At 38.2% G+C, this 10,718-nt stretch overlaps 1 protein-coding gene across 9 annotated transcripts in view; it reads left to right on the top strand.

Moving 5' to 3' along the window:
* The window catches only part of ZNF521 (zinc finger protein 521), a 232,584-nt gene that overhangs the window by 2,733 nt on the left and 219,133 nt on the right, over positions 1-10,718 (top strand). Inside the window, exon 1 of one of the 9 annotated variants that reach the window (XM_051611337.1) lies at positions 44-98. The exons of the other annotated variants lie outside the window; for them this stretch is intronic. The gene's annotated coding sequence lies outside the window, so the exon portion shown is untranslated. Of the gene's footprint in view, positions 1-43; positions 99-10,718 lie in introns of those variants that run through there. 9 annotated transcript variants of the gene reach the window in all.

The following is a 10,718-nucleotide window of genomic DNA, read 5'->3' as shown; positions in this document are numbered from 1 at the left end:
TGTCACCTCAAATAAACATCTCTCTCGTGGATGGGCGCGCTCCTCCCGGGTTGGTCTGTACATTGCAGTGAAGTTGAATAAAGCCTGGGTTGCGTCAGGTCAGCACATCTATAAGTTGTCTGCTTTTTGGGGGAGCGGGAGCGGGGGAGGATAAAGAGGGAAGGGAGGGGGGCACGAGGGAGAAAAGGCCTTGGGGAGCTGAGGGCAACTTGGGCGGCCCGGGCTGGGGGGGCTGCAGGGCCGGCAGCGCGGAGCCCGGGCAGTGCCCGGCCGGGGAGGAGATCCCGAGCCGCTTCGGGGCTGCCGGCAGGCCTTGTTTTCCTCTCGGCGACGCTGGCGTGCACCAGGAGTTAAGTGCCTAGAAACCAAGGCAGTTTCGTAGTTAGAAAGCAGGAGCGGGGTCTGCTTTTATGGACTTGCACAGGAGGACCTGGCAAAAAAAAAAACAACACCCGAACAACCGACTGCGCTTCCTTCGCTTGAGACGACTCTTTTCAGGAGTTGCCTTTTCGAAGTCTTCGTGTAGACTTCAGTGAGCTTTACAGCAGGCTTAAAATCCATTTATTTTTATTTATTTTTATTTTTTTTTAAACTCTCCAGGTATTTTTGAAGGGAATAAAGGGTGCCTTGAATTTACTGCTTTACCTGCTGCTGCAGGCTGTATCTAGTTTACCGAAGTTTGTGCGGCTCAGTAGTGCTTTTGTTTGGCATATTGTGAAGAACAAACGAGCCGCTCTTACCTTACCTTTTAGAAATGATACCACAATGAAAGTTCTGTTGCTTGGGTGCACACTTATATTCCGAGCTTCCCAGGGAGGATTTATTTACGTGCACATAAGAGTCTTAGAGCCAGTAGGAGACCGACCAATTAGCCGTTTTGAAGAAAAAAAAAAAAAAAAAGAAAAAAGATGCTGGGAAACTTTTAAAGGAAGGATAGTCTTAGACCCCCATGTATTTAACTGCAAAGGAATAAACATTCAAAATTAATTGGCAAATAGAGGAAATTGTTCTCCTGTTAGACATTGGACATGGTTTACTCATGGTTATTTGTTAGATGCGTTACAAAGAGGAGGTTTGTTTCAAGTATCTTCCTGTAAACATCACACTTAAATTAAAACAAAAGATACAGCTTCCATTTTATGTGGAGGTATGGGCTTTGCCTTCCTTATGCACCAGTAGCCTGAGAGTCCCTAAACCAAGGAAGCACCAACATTACAGGGTTCAGATGGGGTAGGTTGGTTTTGCTGACAATAAACTCCTGGTTTAAGAAACCGCTTAATGTTCGAGACAGAGATGATAGAGATTTCTTTGCAGTGTCTTATTTACTATTTTTCAGCTAAAACCGTGCAGTAAATCAATCATCATCTGTAATTATTGCTGCAGTAATTACCTTTGGGGAGTAGGTTATCATTCTTGGTGGCCTTTGTTCAAATCTTTTCCATTTTCCCAGTTTTATTTTTTTTTAATCTTCTCAGTTTTTGAGTAGATTAATACTATTCTGAAAGCAGTCCGATTATAAGATTTCTGAAAGGGCTATTAATGTGATTAATCTGAGAAGTTGAAGGATGCTTGCGCAGGCATAGCATTTAAACTCATTGATGAGAGTCTGCCCATCAGTTACTACTTCTTTAGTTTTAGTGAAGAAACAAAAGCTGTAAGTAATGCTGCAAGGAGAATTTCAGCTGTACCTCCAGTGCAGCATTTATTTAAATTCATTATTTCTTAAGTATTACTGATTTAGTCAGTACAAATTGCAGTTCTACACTTCAAAAATAAACAGCATTTTAAATAGCTTCTGTGAAAAACTATTATTTGAATGTATGCAAATGAGTTATTTAAACTCATGAGTGCTGTTTTACATCTAAATAAAAGATGGAGTTATACATTACATTTCCAATTTGTCATGTACTTAGCAAACCTTTCTGGAGGGAAGATATAAGAGATATTTTTGATATGTCTGTCACTTTTGATAACTTAATTTGAAACTTATATCTTTGGGGAATACTGATACAAGGCAGGTAAATACATTAAAACAAAATGACAATTGAGTTTTTTATATTGAATGCATGAAACTAACATTTCAGTGAAATGGTGGGTGGTAAGAATTTGCTAATTACTAAATTTGTTCCATTACTTGAAAATACACTTTTTTGAATTACTCTGGTTTCTGTTTAAATTCCTCTCCTTTTTCTCTCTCCTTTTTTTTTTTTTTTTTTTTTTTCCTTTCCTTTCCTGTCCTGGTTTCTTGCCAACTTTGGTTTGACTGTCCCTCAGATCTTTGTGAGGATCGCATCTCAGATTTTGACCTAGGAAAGAAAAAAAAGGCATGGCTAACATTAGATAAGCCCCATACAATTTAAGAATAACAAAAACATATTTTCAAGGAAAAATAAGATGGTAATTACTGTCTGTGAAAAGCACAGTCTCTTAAAAATGTACTACAGGGTTGTGGCAAAAAAAAAAAAGTCTCAAAAGGAGAGTAAATTATTTAATTTTTCTGAAAGACTGCATTTCAAATATCTTACTTTAGGAAGGAGGAATTAAAGTTCGGCTGCTAGGTTCTTTTAGGCAGAGCAGGGATTGGTTACATTGAACTCATCAGTCCTGACCTATATTTCATTCTACTGATTAGTTTATCCTGTTTCCGCGGCTAGTTTCTGAGAAAAAAAAATAAAATTAAAAATCTATCAGGTATCATCAACCTGATCAAAATTACCTAATGCTTTTGGTGGGGAGGGGAGGGTAGCGGGAGCAAAGCAGGTGGGGAAAGATGTCAGAGATACAATACCTATGTATAAGCCCCAGAAGAGCCACTGTGCAAGTGAAGGGTATTAAAGAAGGGCAATTGATATGACTCCTTAAACTGCCAACACCTTAGGGCAATGCCTTTCCCTAAGCAAAACCATGCTGGAGACGCCTGAGATGAGAAAGCAAGGAAGAGGGGAGAGCAGCTCAGAGAGCAGCTCGCTTCTATCTTGTTTAACTTGGCCATTTGAATGGTAAACCCTTTTTTGTGACTTGGCATACTTTGTAGATATCACACTTAGGCTACTGACTGCCTCTCCCCTCCCCTTTCTGGTTTACCGGGTTTTAGTTTTGGGAAGGCTGGATGTTTTTCTTTTGCCCTTACTATGGGTCTTTGATGAGAAACTTTGTTCAGAAACAAAGTTATAAAAATATGGTCCCTTGCAAAGAAACCCCCATGTTCTTCATATCCCCGTAAGAAACTGTAGTCCTATTAAATGTGAAACCCAGGTGTTCTCTAAACTAAAGTCAGGTATTCATGATGCTTAAGTCAGCCATGAAAAATCACTGAAATTATAGGTGTCAGATAAGCCATCACAGGGAAACTGGAGCATCCCCACACATTTAATAGAAGCAGTGATCTCTGAAAGTGATTTCTTTTTGGAAAAAAAAAATAAAAAATTACCTCAAGTAGAATTTTACTCATTGTAGTTTTGTATCCCACATTAAACTGTAGAAATAAGATTACTGAATATTAGTTCCTAGAAAGATGAGAGGGAAAAAATTATCAGCTGTATTTTGCATATCCATGTTCTGTTGAAAGAAGGCTTGTATCTTGAAGTATTTTTGCAAGCCTAGAGTGTACCTTAAAAGTTGTTCCTGCTTTTTGAGGAAACCTCAGTACGTTTTCCACCCTGACTGAATTTACAACTGCAGCTCAATGCATGCAGAGTGTTGGTGGACTAACTGAACGTACTTGTGTTTTAATGCTTTCTCATCATACATTTGAAGCAAAAGGATGTTTCTCATACAGAGAAGCAGGTGGTGTGGTATAGTACCAAGGAAGGTAGAACAGTAGTGCGTTAAAACAAAAATCTTACTTGATAGCAGCAGTAGTTCAGAAAGAACGTGACATTCGGATCCCCTTCAAACAGTAGCCTTGACATTTCTGTATATCTGTAGCTATTTGAGTATTTACTCAGCCCCAACCCTCCCTGCCTTCTAAATTGCATGGACTAGACTCAAAAGTCATTAGATTGTCTTCTGATTAGACTATAATCAATCCAGCATAAACAAAACCAGCAATTAGTATTGGCATGATTTCTGTGAGCTTGACTGAAAGGTTCAGTTTTACCAGTCCGAAGAACTTTTTCTGAACGGGCTGTTTTCAGGAACTGTGTTATTTTGGCATTATCATTTTATAGGGAGGGAACAAAAAATTCATAAGATTCCATTTGGCCTGAAAAGCAAAAACATCTGTTTGATGCATGAGTGGATTGCTGGCTTGTATTTGGCCATCCAAAAAAGGGCAAAAATTAAGATAATGAACATAAAAGAGTACATGAAAAAGCAAAGTACAAAGAGGGTTTAAGATTAGCATCTTTTTATGATGCAGGCTGTTCATAGTATTCTCTTTTTGACTTGCCAAAGCAAGCCCCAGCTCCTTTATATATTAAAAACATCCATAACAACAAAAACTTCCCTAATGTTCAGTAATATTCGTGGACTTTGGCAATGCATAGTGGTATTGATGGTCTTGATTAGCTGTAGAATTACAGTATTGCTACCCAGTCATTTTTGGGGCCAGCTTGAGTTATATTGACCGTCACTGTCTACTTCTTAGGAGCAGGTACTATTGGGAGTGAACATCTGAATAGCTAGTGGTTGTACTGCTGGTTTCTTGTGACAAAGATAATCTTAAAAGGCTTGGAAATGCTGCATGTTTGGTTTAGTTTGATTTTGTTTTCCCAAGTTGTTGTTAACTTGTATAACAAGGGAAGCTGTCAGTATGGAGGCACTTACCTTAACGTGTAGGATAGCATTATGCACCATGATCTAAGATGTCTTGAAAGGCATTATGTTGCTCTGTAATTCATTCAGTCTGATTTGCAACTAGTTTAATAGCTCTCATTTCTTTGTTCTGAAACATGATTCAGTATTTTGAAACTTGCACATTTTTGAAGAAAAATATCTTCCCTTTGAACAATTGTACATGAGGAAAGGATCTAGGAGAACTGTTAACATTTTATGTAGATGATACGGTTTCAGTGTAAAACACGGAAAATAAGATATTTGGAGTTGTTGGTTTTTTTTTTTTTAGATTGATCAAAATACAGTATAAATGCTGATACCTTAAGACAGACCTCTCAGCATCTTTTCCCTGCTGTATTTTATGGTTTCCATTGGTTCCTGCAGGGCTACCTGAGCTCAAAATCAGTCCCAGCTGGGGGGTGTGGAAAATGCACTATTTCACTTAAATCAGAACCACAGCATATATATATGCGTGTATATATCTTTCCCTGAAGGGACAACATACAGATCTACAAAGAACTAGGCCTGTTTTATTTGGTGCTGTGAAAATGTACGTCTGTTTTCAAGTAAATTTTGCAGTGTGTTACTACAAAGCACCAAAGTTTTTCATTTGTTCCCTTCACTAAAGTCAGGTAGCATGAGAGAATGTTTTACATACTTTTCAATCGTAATGCAACACTTTGTAACAGGATTCTGACAAAAGGTGGATGTGCAAAAAAAATGGAAAGAGGTGTTGAGGTTTGTTTTAGTTTTAACTTGAATTTCAGACATCTTGAGTTCTATTTCACCTCTAGTATGAGTAATTATGCTAGTTTAGCAATTATTAGAGATGAAAGCAATTCTGTTAGATACGAGTCTCCTAAACTTCAGTAGCTTTAGTTTTAGCCAGGATAATGATCAAGGAGTAGTTAGCCATATGCCTAGGGACTATGCTGTAGTAAAAAAGATAGGGCTGTTCTTGGGGGTATCCTTATTACAACATGTTATAATTAACATTTTCATTCAGCCCTCCTGCTTTTGGAAAAAAAATTGCTTTATGTTCTTCTGTGCACATGTTAGTAGGACTGCACAAAATTGCTCTCTTGCAATGGATTTTTGATCCAGGACCATTGTCCTGTGTATTTACAATATTAGTTAACAGTGTTCAGAATTTTTTTTCCCCCCATTTCACATTTTCTCAGTTTCAAACACTTTTTTTCCTCTATACTACGTAGTTATTGAGGAAAAGATGTAGAAGATTTTTTTCCACTCCTTTTTCAGGATTTGTTCTAGGTTATCCATGTTCTATATGTGTGCATGTTTGAGCCTCTTAGATTTTTAAATCTATAGCTAGAGGGATGCTGTGCATGCTGTACTGGAACTTTTCTTTGTACAGTTGAATCCATATAATGTATACTCAAAGGGGCTGTAGGATTGTTAGCTACTGATTCTGCACAATTAAAGCCAACTGAAACTTCAGATTTTGGGGGAATATGTTTTCATTTTGTTTTTCCCCCTTCTTTTTTATAATGGGAGCAAGACAGAGGGGTGTTTTGAGTGATTAATCTGATACTTTCACTTTTAAATATAGGTACAATTTTTCTTTCTAAGGTTAGGATTTTTAGTCCTTCAATATTTCTTAAAATCATTTATATATCTGTTGGTATAGGGAGTTCCCTCCCCTCTGCTTTCTTCTTTTTAATGCAATAGGGGCTTACTAAGGTTCCTTTTAAAATACAGTATCAGTCATTAGTTAGCCTTCTTATGAATTTGAAAGTACTAGTTATTAGTTAATCAGCTTATTGGCTGAAGCAGAATGCCCTTTTGCCCTGAGGAAACATGGACAGGATGTTGATAGTGAGTGTTGATAGTGAGATATTGGTGTTTTCCCTCCTTCCCAAACCCTGTTTTTGGAGAGCTTATTCTTTCATGCAAGGCAACAACCTGGAACAGGAATTTTGTCCTGACCGTACAGGACATTCAAAATCTCTCTACTAGTTTCTCACACAGATGGTTGTTGTTACACACAACCATGGAAAAGCTACAGCACTTTTAAGTCTACATGTCCTGGTTAACTGTACAGTTGATGGCAGTAGTCCCTGCATAAAAACCTGTTGTGCCCTTACTGTTCTTTGACAGCATTTTGCCAGGAAAACTTATTTCAAACTACAGATTCCGTGATAATAGATTTTTTAGGTTTTGGTGTTGTGTTTTGGTTTTTTTTGTTTGCTTCTTTTAGTAGCCAATCAAATTCAGCTTCCATAATTGACACATTAACTTCTTGAAATAAAATTTAAAAGCAAATATAAAATACTTGCTGTGTTTCTGGACTGGGTGATGTGAATCAGTGTCCTTGGGAAGACTAGGCTATATATATTTTTTTTTTTTTCTAGATAGCGTCAAGTGAATTTCTAGCTTTGATAGTGGTGGTAGGAAGGAGGAGGGGGTGGGGAAGTTAATTATTTTCCACCTCCAAAGAATACAATTGTGAGGAAGGAACTTTCTGATTCACTGGTTCCAGGACAACAGGATGTCAAGATCCATGCCTGATGTAACGTTTTAACTCCGAAGATGGGAGGAGGAAACGGATTGCTATTGGTCTGTTTGTGCAGCTGCTGGGAGGGCATTGTGCTACATGACTTATAAAGAGCTAGAGCACAGGAAAAGATTTGGTTTGCAATTTCTGGTTAATCTGTTGAGTAGAAGACTTGCTAGCCAGATAAAAATGTAAATCAATGAAGAAAGGTCGGAAGGCTTTAAGGCTAGGTCCAAAACCAGGGGCTTGCATGCTTCAGGATGCTGGTATTGCAGTGCTTAGTTTACAGGTGCCTGGCTGCCTGCCTAGTGGAATAGCCATATTGCACCAGGAGCTTGGATTCTTTACATAATTCATAGGTAGGTTAGGGGGTTATGAATATTGTTGAGTAGGAACTACCTTAAGAAGACAGTAGGAAAAACTTGGAAAGAAGACTGTGTCTTAGCTCCTCCCCTGTTGTAGATGTGGGTGTCTCTCTTAGTGCCGTAGGGTATCTATCTCATAGCAGTCACTTACCTGATCTGTCTTTTTGGAGACAGGGGTCAGATCGTTCCTTTCTTCACAAACTAGAACAAATTGAGAGGTTGTGCTGCTCTCTCTGTTACTGAAGAGGGAAAGTTATTTTCTCTGCTGGAATGTGAGAGGCAGGGGTTCTGTTCAGTGCTTTGTCTAAGCGTGTTGGAGTCTGTATGTCACAGGGAGTACATCAGTCATTACGTAGCACATTGTGCTATGAGCATGAGTTGCCCTTTTATTTTTGTCAATGATATTTCCCTTGTAATTCCCATGTAGTTTTGTTGGACAAGAGGGTGAAAAGGAGTGCTTATACACAAGACTTGTGGCTCTAATGGCTTGACTACCAATGGAGAAAGAGGAGACCTGGGTCCTGGTCTGCCAGATACTTACGGCAATATTACTTCTAATGAATTATTTCAGTGACACTAGAACTGGAGTTCACGTGTTCCACTTCCCATGTCAGTGCCCTAACCACAAGGATAGTGCCATGCCAAATCTCCTCATTTTTAGTTCAGTGAATATTGTAGATGAGGTATGGCAGCTTCAACAGCAATACATGAGAGCACCTCAAGTCTGAGGCTAAGTGCTCTTTGTTAGGTAGCTCATGACATGAATACAAGTGCTTTTGGTAGAGAAAAAGTTAAGCTGGTGCCACCCCCATCCTGGGTGAATGATATAACAAATGGATGTGGACAAGAGGGGGAAAGGAAGAGGCATTTCAACCCACACATTTTTTGCCAGTATCTTGTCGCAACCAGGGAAGGATATATAAACTCTGAAAAAACAGCCCATAAGACTACATCCAAAGTCAGGGCAACCAGGGAAACACTTAATCTTCCACTAGCCAACTGCAGTGGGACTTTGGTTTGATAGGTAATGTCTGACTTGAGTGGCATCTGAGCACAACTTCTGGTAATTTAGATGCAGTGTCCCCTCACTAGTTTTTTGTCTTCTAAGATTTCTTTGTGAATATAGACCAGAATGCTGTTGTACATGAAAGTCCTCTAGAACAGAGCAGGGAGTGTGAGGGGATAAAAAAGAAACTTATAAAACCCTCATATACAATAAATGGAGATCTCTGGTGATTCAGGGATAATCTTAATGAAAAGGAGGTGGGTTTTTTTATTTAGATAAAGCTATGTTTTTAGGCAATATGGCTAAAGCATGAAGATATATTTTGTTTTGGTGTTGGAATCAGACAACCCAAACTTCTAAATTTAAGTGCCTCATTTTAGGCACATAAATAAGCGACTTAACTTTCAAAGGCAATGGTCATCTACAGTAACCTTTACTGTAGGTCCTCATAGCCCTTCCTTACATCACCTGTATTCAGACTTGTGTAATGTTGGTTAATTTGAGGTTCTGTGACCCATGCATCAGTTTGATTCAAATTGCTCTCTGTTGCTAAGTTTAGGCTTTTGTAGACAGTGTTTAATGAAATTCCAGTTTTCTAATCCCAGTTGAAAATACAGATCTGTGGGAGCACCAGAAATTCTTAGTTATGTCCCTCTTGAGAGAGGCTTAGGTGATACATAGCTTTGCTATACTGAGAGGAATCACTCTGAAAACATACATATTAAGTATTTGGGTTTGTAATTAGGCTTAAAATTTATCTTGGGCTCCTAATTTCCTCAAAATGGACTGTCGCATTGTCAGGAATGGAGGTGAAGTACTCAGTTTCAGAGAGGCAGGACAGCTAAAAGTCCTGACCATGGTAATTAAGAATTGACTCCCAGAGAGATTCCTCTTGCTTTGTTAATTCTCACCATGGTCCTCCATCTGACTTGGAAATCCATTATAATCTGTTACATTGCCTGACCGAGAATCTTAGGGATGTCTGGAATTTACTTGAGGTTTATAAAAAATGTAAAGGTTCTTTGGGAAAAAAAAAAAAAGTACTTAAAAAATATATCATACCATTGTTAGCTTACTTTAAACAATAAAAATATGGGTATATGTAGATGTGGCTTAGGCTTGTTAAAAGATGCACATTTAGGGAGGCAAAAAAACATTTTGGGCAAGATTATTGATCTACTACCTGAGGTATTCAGAAAAAAATAAAATTCCTTCCCCACCCCTAGCTGTGGGCTTTCTGTAGAATTCTCCCTCAGCTGCAGGAAAGAGCATCTTCTGCCTTTTCTGCACACAATGTTATGTAAAACTGGACGTCTTTAGGCTGTCACATTTGGATACTGTCATCCCTGAGATCAAGGGTTGGAAGAATAACCAAAGGATTTCTTAAGCGTAATTTCTTTCCACTTAAGTATATTTATTACTTTCATGTTTATGTGCTGCTTAGGAAAATACTTTATTTTAGCATAAGAATAATATTTTCCAACCACTGCAGTCTAATTGGGAACTCCTAGTTCAGTCTTTCTACGAGAATAACATTAGGAGAAAAAAACCTCTAAGCTCAGTATTGGAACAGACTAAAGAGAGGAGTACAAAATATGAATGCTATGAGGGGCTTCTGGAAAAAGAAACGCAAGAAGAAAATTTATTTATATAACAGGAATATTTTAAGGAAAAAATTAATCTCTAAGTATCAAGAGAATGCTGTTACAATGCTGGGGAGGGTAGAAATAGGAAGGGGTGTATGTCACTGCATAAAGAAAAACAATTCAGAAATACAAATAATCATGTGTATGATTAATTGGGTTATTGTGCAGTTGCAGCTACACACACAGAACTGATTTTCAATAGAGTTCTGGAACGTAGATATTTTTGAATGATAACATGCCAATGTATTTCCTTTTCTGACTCTTCTTGCACTAAAGTCATTGGGCGTGTATACATTTGGGAGTCAAAATGGTTATCAGGTTTCTGGCTGGTAGCTGATACATGTGCATTGATACTAGATGAAGGTGTTCAGATATACTTCCTTTGTAGTTCTTACTGCTTATGAATTCTA

Source organism: Apus apus, chromosome 2 (genome assembly GCF_020740795.1).
Source record: "Apus apus isolate bApuApu2 chromosome 2, bApuApu2.pri.cur, whole genome shotgun sequence".
Classification (NCBI taxonomy): domain Eukaryota; kingdom Metazoa; phylum Chordata; class Aves; order Apodiformes; family Apodidae; genus Apus; species Apus apus.
This window is presented reverse-complemented; position numbering and strand designations above follow the sequence as displayed.